Below are 10,585 nucleotides of genomic sequence, written 5' to 3'. Positions count from 1 at the left end.
TACCCAGGAGAATGAGCATTTTTAGAATTTCAGTAGCTAATGTAGTTCAGGAATGGAAATGTTTTAACTGAGTGTACAGAATCAGTCCTAACATGTTTATTCTGTGTGTCCTTCATTCGGGATTGAAACTAGACTCACCAATGGTTAATTTTCTATTGGTTAGTATAGAAATTTGGTTTCTTCATATCATCTATCAGTGAAGATGATTATTTCTCAAAAAGAATCCACATTTCCAGTGTTTCTTTAATAAAGTATGCTTTTAAAGAAATAAAAACAATTTTTAAAACTTTTAAAAATGAAAAAATAAAAGGAAATATTTATATGATAATACCATATATATGTAGTTCTCTTTGTATTTAAATATATTGCTGCTGAGAATACTGGTGGTGGATATGTTACTCTGTTAGGGATCTGTTAGTGGTAGCCTGTTTAGTGGTAGCTCAGTTTATCATTTTATCCTTCTCAGTCTTCGTTAGTACTAAGACCCTTAAAGTGACTGACATGTTTATGATTTTATTATCATAACCTTGGAGACATGCGCCTTAGGAACAAGAAAAATGTGTTCAAATTGATGCCAGGCCTGCCTTCCTTCCCTCCCTTAATCATTCTTTTTCTCCTTCAGCTCAAATCATCCTACATTTGAAAAATGAAGTTTCCCCATCATCAAAACTCTCATTACTTAATGAAGAGGAACAGGAAAATTCCAAGTAGCTTTGTAAATACCAGTTGATACCCCAGTGAAATCAGGTCACCCCTTTTATAATGCCGGAAACAGACCCTTGTGGTTTAACTACTGAAACATGTTGCCCTACATTAGTTTTGTGATAATGCTGATTAATTAGTTTTTCCTACAGATATGATCCAGTAATACCTGCGGTCTTTTTGCTCCTCTATCCTGATAAAGCTCACTGGAAATCACCCTCAGGTTTTTATAAACTTAGGGATTTCTTGACTAAAGAAAAGTTCAGTATTGAGAATGGAACATTATAAAATGGAGGAGGATAGGTAATAGTACACGTTAAATTCAGAAATACCTTCTGCTAGCACTCCTGTGGATGGCTTCTATATAGTCTTTATGTGCAGTTACTCTGCATTAAAAAATTATAACTTCAGCATTTTCTTATAGCAGAATTGGACATCTTTCAATTTTGTATGACATGTGGGTATCCTGGAAATGATTATACATATACAAACTGAGAAGGAAAAAAAATGAAGTTTCTCATTATCAGTACACTCTTAAACATGCTTGATGGCCCGTCAGCATTTTTATCCACACTCTCTACACTTATGTGTATGCATACTATGATTAAAAAATATGCTAGAAATTGTTTTCTCATGTTGAGAATGAGTGCCATTAGAAGCTAACTGTATTGAGTCAGTATTCCTAAGTCTAGGAAAAGCAACTCTCCTCTTAGTCTGATTATATGTTTTCATGTGGAAATGTGATAGGAGTCATTGAAGTCAATTTTATTTTCTGTGAGTGAGGAGTTAGAACATAAATCGGTCGAAAAGCATTTATACACTTTTGTTTTAGAATGCGGTAGAATACTCATATTTGTGTAGGAAGTTGCCACAAGGCTATGTGAAGATACTGAGTCAGAAGGAGCTGGAAGGTGCCCTGCTTCTCAAGCCATCCACTGTTTTTCCCATATTGTAGACAAATGGAACCATAGGGGACACAATCTTTTTATTCTGGCTCCTGTTTTAAGAAGCTGCTTGGAACAGGTCAGTAGGAATTGAAGGGAAAGCATGACCAACTCAGTTGAGGGGGATAAACGTAAGCTTGGGAAAGCACAGATCACATCGTACTTGTGTCCCCACAGCAGCAAGCCCAGTGCCGTGCACCTGGCTAGATGAATGTGCCTAGGAAATCACAGACACACCGGTGTGCTCGTTCATAAAGCGTCAACGTCCATGGCCCTCCCTGCAGAGGTGACACGACTGACATAACTGTGGGTCTTTTGCCTTTACCAGGAGATAGTAGTGCTCTTTTATAATGGGTAAAGAAAAATTTTGATTTTACATTATTTCATTAGGTTCTTTTCATTTGAAAAGGTCTTGAAATAAGACCGTCTATTAAATATTTTAGGGCTACAAAGTAAATTGCATAAATCAGTCAAATGTCAGAAATAAGACTCGAAGAAAACTCAAGCACTTGATCTTCTGCCTGGGGTATGTGTCATTGTTTTAAATTCCACACTCCTTTATTTAATCGTTTTGATAAGTGCCTTTGATGTTTTCAGACGTATGGTGGGAGATGAGCAATGTAAATGGCGTGCACCCTGTGCTGTAGACTCTCAAGTCTTCATATCCATTTTCACCAGTGTTGCAAATCTTAGTCCTCGGTGTTCCTGTCAGATACGTATTTGTAGCCCCTCCATAGTAAACAGTAAAATAAACTATTTCATAGAAAACAAAATTAAGCACTTTTGGGCTTATTCAGTCTGTTACCTGTTGCCTTAACTTCATAGCGTAACTTATTTGAAATACCATCTGGCTTACCTGATTTGGGCTTCCCTGGTGATTCAGCTGGTTAATAATCTACCTGCAATGTGTGAGGCTTGGGTTCGACCCCTGGGTTGGGAAGATCCCCTGGAGAAGGGAATGGCTACCCACTCCAGTATTCTGGTCTGGAGAATTCCATGGACTGTATAGTCCATGGGTCACAAAGAGTCAGACACGACTGAGGGACTTTCACTTTCACCCTGGTTTAGTCCATCCCAGTTTTCCAATAAGGTACATGAAGGAAAAATAAATAGAAGATGTCCTGTCACCAAAAACCATGCCAGTCCCCAATCTGTTGACAGAATCTGGTAAGAATGTCTTAGTGTAAAATTACTGAGTCTCAACTGCAGAAAGAACAATTGGAATACTCATGCTTTTGAAATAGACGACAGGGGGACAAATTTCTTTTGCACTTACACTTAGGTGTTCCAATCAGAAAACCTGCACCCACCCCTCAGCTGCATAAGCTGCTTTTAGAGGCAACTGGAGCAGTGTTCATTCTCTTCAACCTCCCTCCACCCAGAAACTAAAGTTTGTTTCTTTAATACTCAAGAAAGGTGTGGGAGGGGGTGATATTGGGGGAACATTGTACCCAGAAATGTATAGTCTCTACTAAAAGAGGACTGTGCTCAGGAATGGAGATGGGAAGAACTCGGGTTTGTGCATTCTGAGAATGATGGTATTTAATGTAATCCAACCAGTCATTGTATGAGAGAACCAGGCAGGGAGGTCAGATCCTCCCTGAATCCAACAGTCACACTTTATGAATACCTATCCAATGCTGGAAACTTCTGTGGAGCAGTGAGCAGCACTTTGCTTTTCAGCTGCAGGTGTAAGAAGAGGTTTGACTAGATGCCAGATGCATAACTGAGCAGGGCCAGGCGCAGTGCACTCACCATGTGTATTGAGTAAAAAGACTGGATCTTGTCTAAGGATGTGTAAGAAGATGCACATGGAGCCTATGAACACATCCTCCTGGAATCCCCTGTAACATACAAAAACACCTCTCCACAGTTAGCCTGCACTATCTTTGCTTCTCTTTCTAGCAATCATCTTTGAAAGAATATCTATGCTTGTGATTTCTAGTTCTTTTTCACTCATTCTCTTAAATACTTCAGTAGAGTTTTTGCCTCCTAACTTAAGCTCTTGTCAGGATCACCAGTGACCTCTGCATTGCTAAAGTAGAAGGTCCACTCTCAGCCCTCTTCCCTGCACGTCAGCAGGGTTTGATGATGCAGCTGATGGCTCTTTTCTCATTAATGCTTCCTACCTGGGCTTGATTTGTTCTTACCTCACTGTTCATCCTCTTCCCAACTTTTAACATTGGACTGCTCCGGGATTCATTCTTGGTCTGAACCACATATATGCCCTTAGGTAATCTTATCTAATCTCATAATTTGGATAACATTTATGTACTGATGAATCCCAAGTTTATGTCTCCTGCTTGACTTCTGAATACAGACTTTATCCAGTATTCTAGAGGACCTCGGCTGAGATGGCAGAGTAGGAAAACCCTGAGCTCACCTCCACTCATAGGCACATCAAAACCACAAGTATTTACAGAGTAACTGTTGATCTAGCAGAAAAGACCATCTCCAAGAAAAGTTATAAAGAAGGAACCACAACGAGACGGGTAGGAGGGGAAGAATTGCAGTAAGCTGAGACCCACACCCCTGGGTAGGCGACCCACAAACAAGAGGATAATTAAAACCACAGAGGTTCCTCCCAAGGAGTGATGGGTCTGAGCCCCATATTGTGCTTCTCAGTCCATGAGTTCTGCACCAGGAAGATGAGCCTCCAAATGCTTGGCTTTGAGGGCCAGTAGGGTTGACATTTGGGAAAACCAGAGGCTTGTGGGAAATAAGGTCTCCACCCTTAAAGAACACAAACAAATCTCACATGCTTTGGGATCCAGGGCAGAAGTCATTTGATAGGAACCTGGGTCAGACCTCCCTGCTTATCTGGGTGAGCCTTCTGGAGAGGTGGGAGACACTACTGGAGCTCCCCTTGGGGACACAGACGTTGGCAGTACCCATTTTTGGCCGCTGGCTCTAACACGAGAACACTAGTGCTGGCAAGCGCCATTTTGGAGTCTCCCCTCTAGCCTATTGACACCGGGACCTGGCCTTGCCCACCAGCCTGCTGGCGCCAGTACCGGGAGACCTCAGGCCAAGCAATTAGCCAGGTGCGCACACAACTCCACCTACCAGCAGGAAACTACCTTAAGACTCCCTGAGCCCACAGCCTGTCTAGGACACAATGCTGCCCACCAGAGGGCAGAGGGCGCAGGACCCAGTCCCCCACCCAAAATGCATTGGCAGGAGACCACAGGACATGGCTGTGCCCACCAGTAAGCCAGCACTAGCCTCAGGAACAACATCATACACCAGTGGGCAGGAACCAGACCCCTGGGCCCTAGCCCCACCCACCAACAAGGGAACACCAGCCCCAAGACCACCATAGCCCTGCAGCTTGGCATGGCAGGACCCAGCTCACACCAGCAGGTCAGCACCCACCTGAGGGCTCCCCAGACTGCAGCCCCACCCACCATCAGGTCAAACCAGCTCTAAGACACCTTGGAGCCTTCAGCCAGCTGCTCCAGGATGCAGCCCTACTCATTAGTGGGCCAACGCCAGCTTTGAGACACCCCAAAACCCACAGCTAGCCATGTCAGGAACCAGCCCTAACCATTAGCAGGATGACACTAGATATAGGAACACTGGCCTTGCACCTACATACTTCAGAACCCAGTTATCTCCACCAGCAGGGCAGCACTAGCCCCGTACCCAACCAAGATTCCACAGCCAGCCACCTTGTGACCTGGCCCTGCCAGTCAGTAGCTGCACCCCCTGCACAAGGCAGGGCCTGCAACCAACTGGTCTGGGAGCCAACCACGCCTACCAGATCACCCACAGTAGTCAGCATGCCACAAGAGAAGGATCCATGCAGCCCACAGCGGGCACCTTTAGAGCATATAGCTCTGGTGACCAGAGCAGAGCAGAGTGCACATCAATGACTAGATCATCCAGACAAAAATAAAAGAATAAGGAAACTGGTCTTAAATGAGACATTACACCAAATGGACTTATATATATATATATATATATATATATAATAATATATAATTATATATTATAATATATATATATATAATATTGCATCCAAAAGCTGCAGAATACACATTCTTTTCAAAGCACATGGAACATTTTGCAGGATGAATCTTATGTTAGGCCACAAAACAAGTTTCAGTAACTTTCTGAAAATAGAAATCATTCATCTCGACCAACCACAACACAATGAGACTGGAAATCAACTACAAGGAAAGGACTGCCAAAAGCATAAACACACATAGGCTAAACAATATTCTACTAAACAACCAATGGATCAATGAAGAAACCAAATCAAAAAATACCAGAGACAAAAAGAATTAACACAATGGTCCAAAACCTATGGGACTCAACAAAAGCAGTTGTAAGAGGAAATTCTGTAATGATATACTCCTACTTCAGGAAACAAAATTCTGAAGAAAACAACCTAGTCTTACACCTAAGTGAACTAGGAATAGGACAAATGAAACCCAAAATTAGTAGAAGGAAAGAAATCATAAAAAGCAGAGCAGAAATAAATTAGAAATTTTTAAAAGCAATAGAAAAGATCAATGAAACTAAGAGCTGCTTCTTTGAAAAGATAAAACTGATAAACCTTTAGCCATACTCATTAAGAAAAACAGTGAGAGGGCCCAAATCAATAAAACTAGAACCTAGAGATTTCCCTGGTGGTCCAGTGGTTAAGAATCTGCCTGCCAATGTGGGAAACCCAGGTTTGATCCCTGATCCGGAAAGATCTCACATGCTGCGGAACAACTAAGCCTGTGTGCCACAACTACTGAGCCTGCACTTAGAGCCTGTGAGCTGCAACTACTGAGCCCACTTGCCTAGGGCTCATGATCTTAAAGGAGAGAAGCCGCCACAATGAGAAGACTGCACACCACAACAAAGAGTAGGCGCCCACTCACCACAATTAGAGAAAGCCCGTGTGCAGTAATGAAGAACTACCCAGCGCTGCCAAAAAATATAAATAAAAAGTTTTAAAAATAAATAAAATCAGAAATTAAAAAGTTACAGATACATCAGAAATGCAACGGATCATAAGATTACTATGAACAATTATATGCCAGTAAAATGAGCAACCTGAAAGAAATGGGCAAATTCTTAGAAAGGTACAATCTCCCAAGACTGAGCCAGGAAGAAACAGATAATATGAACAAACCAATTACCATTAATAAAACTAAATTGTTAATTTAAACTCTCCCCAAAAGCAAAGTGCAGGGCCAGAGAGCTTCACAGCTGAATTCTATGAAATGTTTAGAGAGGCATTAATATCAGTTCTCAAACCATTTTAAAAAGTTGCAGAGGAAGGAACATTTCCATACTCCCTCTATGAGGCCAGAATCACCCTGATACCAAAACGGGGCAAAGGTCTCACACACACACACACACACACACACACACACATTACAGTCCAGTATCACTGACGAACATAGACATAAGAATCCTGAAATATCAGCAAGTCAAATTCAACAATACATTAAAAGGATCATAATTGTAATCAAGTGGGATTTATTCCAAGGATGAGAAGATTTTTTAATATTCACAAATCAATCAATGTGATAAACCACATTGACAAATTGAATAAAAACCATATGGTCATCTCAATAGACACAAAGACTTTTGACAAAATTCAACATCCATTTATTGGATGTTGGATCCACTGTACTCAACAAGTGGGTACAGGGGAACGTACCTCAACATAATAAGAAGCCATATATGTTAATCCTAGAGCTAACATTATACTCAGTGGTGAAAAGCTGAAAGGACTTCCTCTAAGATCAGGAACAAGACAAGGATGCCCACTCTTACCACTTTTATTCAACATAGTCCTGGAAATTCTAGTCACAGCAGAGAACAAATAAAAGGAATCCAAATTAACAAGGAAGAAGGAAAACTGTCACTTTTTGCATATACATAAAATCCTAAAGATGCCACCAAAACACTACTAGAGTTCAATGAATTTGATAAGAGTTGCAGGATACAAAGTTAATGCACAGAAATGTGTCACATTTCCATACACTAACAACAAACTATCAGAAAGAAGAAAGTAAAGAAACAATGGCATTTACCATCACATTAAAAAGAGTAAAATATCTAGGAATAAGTCTGAGGAGGTGAAAGACCTCCTTGGAAAACAATAATACACTAATGAAAGAAATTGAAGATGACACAAATAGATGGAAAGATGTACTGTGTTCTTATATTGGAAGAATTAATCTTGTTAAAATAACCATACTTCCCAAGGCAATCTACAGATTCAACGAAATCCCTGTCAAAATACCAGTGGCATTTTCACAAAACAAGAACAAATGTTTTTAATTTGTACAGAAACACAAAAGACTCTGAATAGCCAAAGCAATTCTGAGAAAAAAAGAACACAGCTGGAGGGAGATACCATGTTCCCTGACTTCAGATTATAGTACAAAGTTACAGTAATCAAAACAGATACAGAACAATGGAACAGAATAGAAAGTCCTGAAATAAATCCATGAACTTATGGTCAATTTATCTATGACAAAGGAGGCACGAGTTTACTATGGAGAAAAGACCGTTTCTTCAATAAGTCGTGCTGGGAAAACTGGACAGCTACATGTAAAAGATTGAAATTAGAACATTTTCTCACACCATATACAAAGCTAAACTCAATATGAATTAAAGACCTAAATGTAATACCAGAAACCATATAACTTCTAGGAGAAAATATAAGCAGAATGATTTGGATAAATTATAGCAACATTTTTTTAGATTTGTCTGCTAAGGCCAAGGGACAGAAGCAAAACAAGCAAGTAGGACCTAATTAAATTTAAAAGATTTTGTATAGCAGACCAAACAACCTGACTAAAAAATGAGCAGAAGACCTGAACAGACATTTTTCCAAAGAAGACATGCAGACGACCAGCAGGCACATAAAAAGATGCTCAACATCTCTAATCAATTCAGTTCAGTCACTCAGTCGTGTCCGACTCTTTGCGACCCCATGAATCGCAGCACGCCAGGCCTCCCTGTCCATGACCAACTCCTGGAGTTCACTCAGACTCACGTCCATCGAATCAGTGATGCCATCCAGCCATCTCATCCTCTGTCATCCCCTTCTCCTCCTGCCCCCAATCCCTCCCAGCATCAGAGTCTTTTCCAACGAGTCAACTCTTCACATGAGGTGGCCAAAGTACTGGAGTTTCAGCTTCAGCATCATTCCCTCCAAAGAAATCCCAGGGCTGATCTCCTTCAGAATAATCAGAGATACGTAAATCAAAACCAAATGATACATCACCTTGCATCTGTCAGAATGGCTATTAAAATGACCACAAGTAAGAAATATTGGCAAGGATGTGGAGAAAAAGAATCCTTGTACAATGCTGGTTGGAATGTAAATTGGTGCAGCCAAGAAAATATGTCAACAATTTCAAATCAATCGAGTGGTACTCACAAACCACTGGCTATCCATTTTACATATAGTAATGTCTATGTTTCAATGTTACTCTTTCAATTCGTCCCTCCCTCTCTTTCCCCCACTATCTCCACAAGTCTATTCTCTATGTGCATTGCAAGTTTTAAATGCAAATTATAAGAGCTTTTCTCTTGTGTCCAGAATCACCAAAATTACAGTTTGATTTTAGTTCTGACATAGAGCAATTGCTTCACATTTGTTGCATGATAATCGATTAATTATCTTGTTTAACCCTCATAAAAGCAAATATCCTGAGGTGGTTCTTCTACTTGTCATGCAGTCCAGTATTTAGTCACAGATACGTATTGAACACTAATCTGTGTAGCCAGGCACTCTCCTTTCTCATCTTTCCACTCACCTTGCCCTTTGGAGCACAGATGAGGAGTGGCAATGATCCTCGTCAATGTCAAAGTGCAGAGAATTTACTGCCATATTTCTACCCCACTCCTCTGAAACCAATACCCATTAGTTACTAGCCATTTATCCTACGTGACTGGCAAGTTTGTCTTAATATTCCACTCACCTTGGTGTGATCTGAAAAGCTCATGGAAATTTATTTTATTAGAACTTGGTCATTAGCTAAAAGAATTAAACACACTAGCCTGAGCAATATATTCAAAAAATTCAGAATGTTTTAAAGTATTTGAGAGGACTGGGCCCAGGATCAGGGCGGGACCCTCAAAGGTTCAGGGCAACAGCTATTCACCAAGGAAAAGAAAATATGTCAACAATTTCAAATCATTAGAGTGGTACTCACATCTACAGCCTGGCAAGACGATAAGGTCCTGCTGCCATGCTGTGAGTCCCTTTTCTTCTCTTTGGATGATGCAAAACCAAGATGGAGTCACCTTGCTTAGACCTCTCTGAAGGGTTGTACCTCCAAACCTCAGTGACTCAAGTGGAAGTCCACGTGAACTCTTGACCTCTGATAATCGAGCAGCAGGATGCTACTGAGAGGCTTCAGGGACTGAAAAGGAGGGATAGAGAAAAAGAGAGAGCAGAGAGGTGTGAGGAGAAATTTTGCTGTCTGCCGTCTCTCAGGAGCTGTGGTTCGCCTGTGCTGAGTTTTAAGCACACAGTTCATGAGGAGCAGCTGTGGGATGGTAGGAAGACCTGTGCTCACATGTGAGGATAATCCCAGACTCACCTGCTCATTTAACTAGCTGAACTTGTGCGTGCGTGCGCAGTCGCTTGCTGCTGCTGCTACTGCTAAGTCACTTCAGTCGTGTCCAACTCTGTGTGACCCCAGAAACGGCAGCCCACCAGGCTCCCCTGTCCCTGGGATTCTCCAGGCAAGAACACTGGAGTGGGTTGCCATTTCCTTCTCCAATGCATGAAAGTGAAAATGAAAGTGAAGTCGCTCAGTCGTGTCCGACTCTTAGCAACCCCATGGACTGCAGCCTACCAGGCTCCTCCGTCCATAGGATTTTCCAGGCAAGAGTACTGGAGTGGGGTGCTCAGTCGCTTAGTCGTGTCCAGTTCTTTGCAACCCCATGAACTGTAGCCGGCCAGGCTCCTCTGT

General features: G+C 41.5%; 1 long non-coding RNA gene across 1 annotated transcript; it reads right to left on the bottom strand.

The window, feature by feature from the left end:
* Positions 1 to 7,904: 7,904 nt before the first annotated feature.
* LOC129653018 (uncharacterized) lies at positions 7,905 to 10,101 on the bottom strand. The gene is made up of 2 exons (XR_008714898.1): positions 9,821 to 10,101; positions 7,905 to 8,838 (listed from the first exon to the last, which is right to left on the bottom strand). It is a non-coding gene; the product is annotated as an uncharacterized LOC129653018 (long non-coding RNA).
* Between the last annotated feature and the right edge of the window lie 484 nt (positions 10,102 to 10,585).

The sequence above is a fragment of the Bubalus kerabau genome, chromosome 5, assembly GCF_029407905.1.
Source record: "Bubalus kerabau isolate K-KA32 ecotype Philippines breed swamp buffalo chromosome 5, PCC_UOA_SB_1v2, whole genome shotgun sequence".
Lineage (NCBI taxonomy): Eukaryota > Metazoa > Chordata > Mammalia > Artiodactyla > Bovidae > Bubalus > Bubalus kerabau.
The sequence above is the reverse complement of the archived record's forward strand: the minus strand, read 5'-3'. Positions and strand labels throughout refer to the sequence as shown.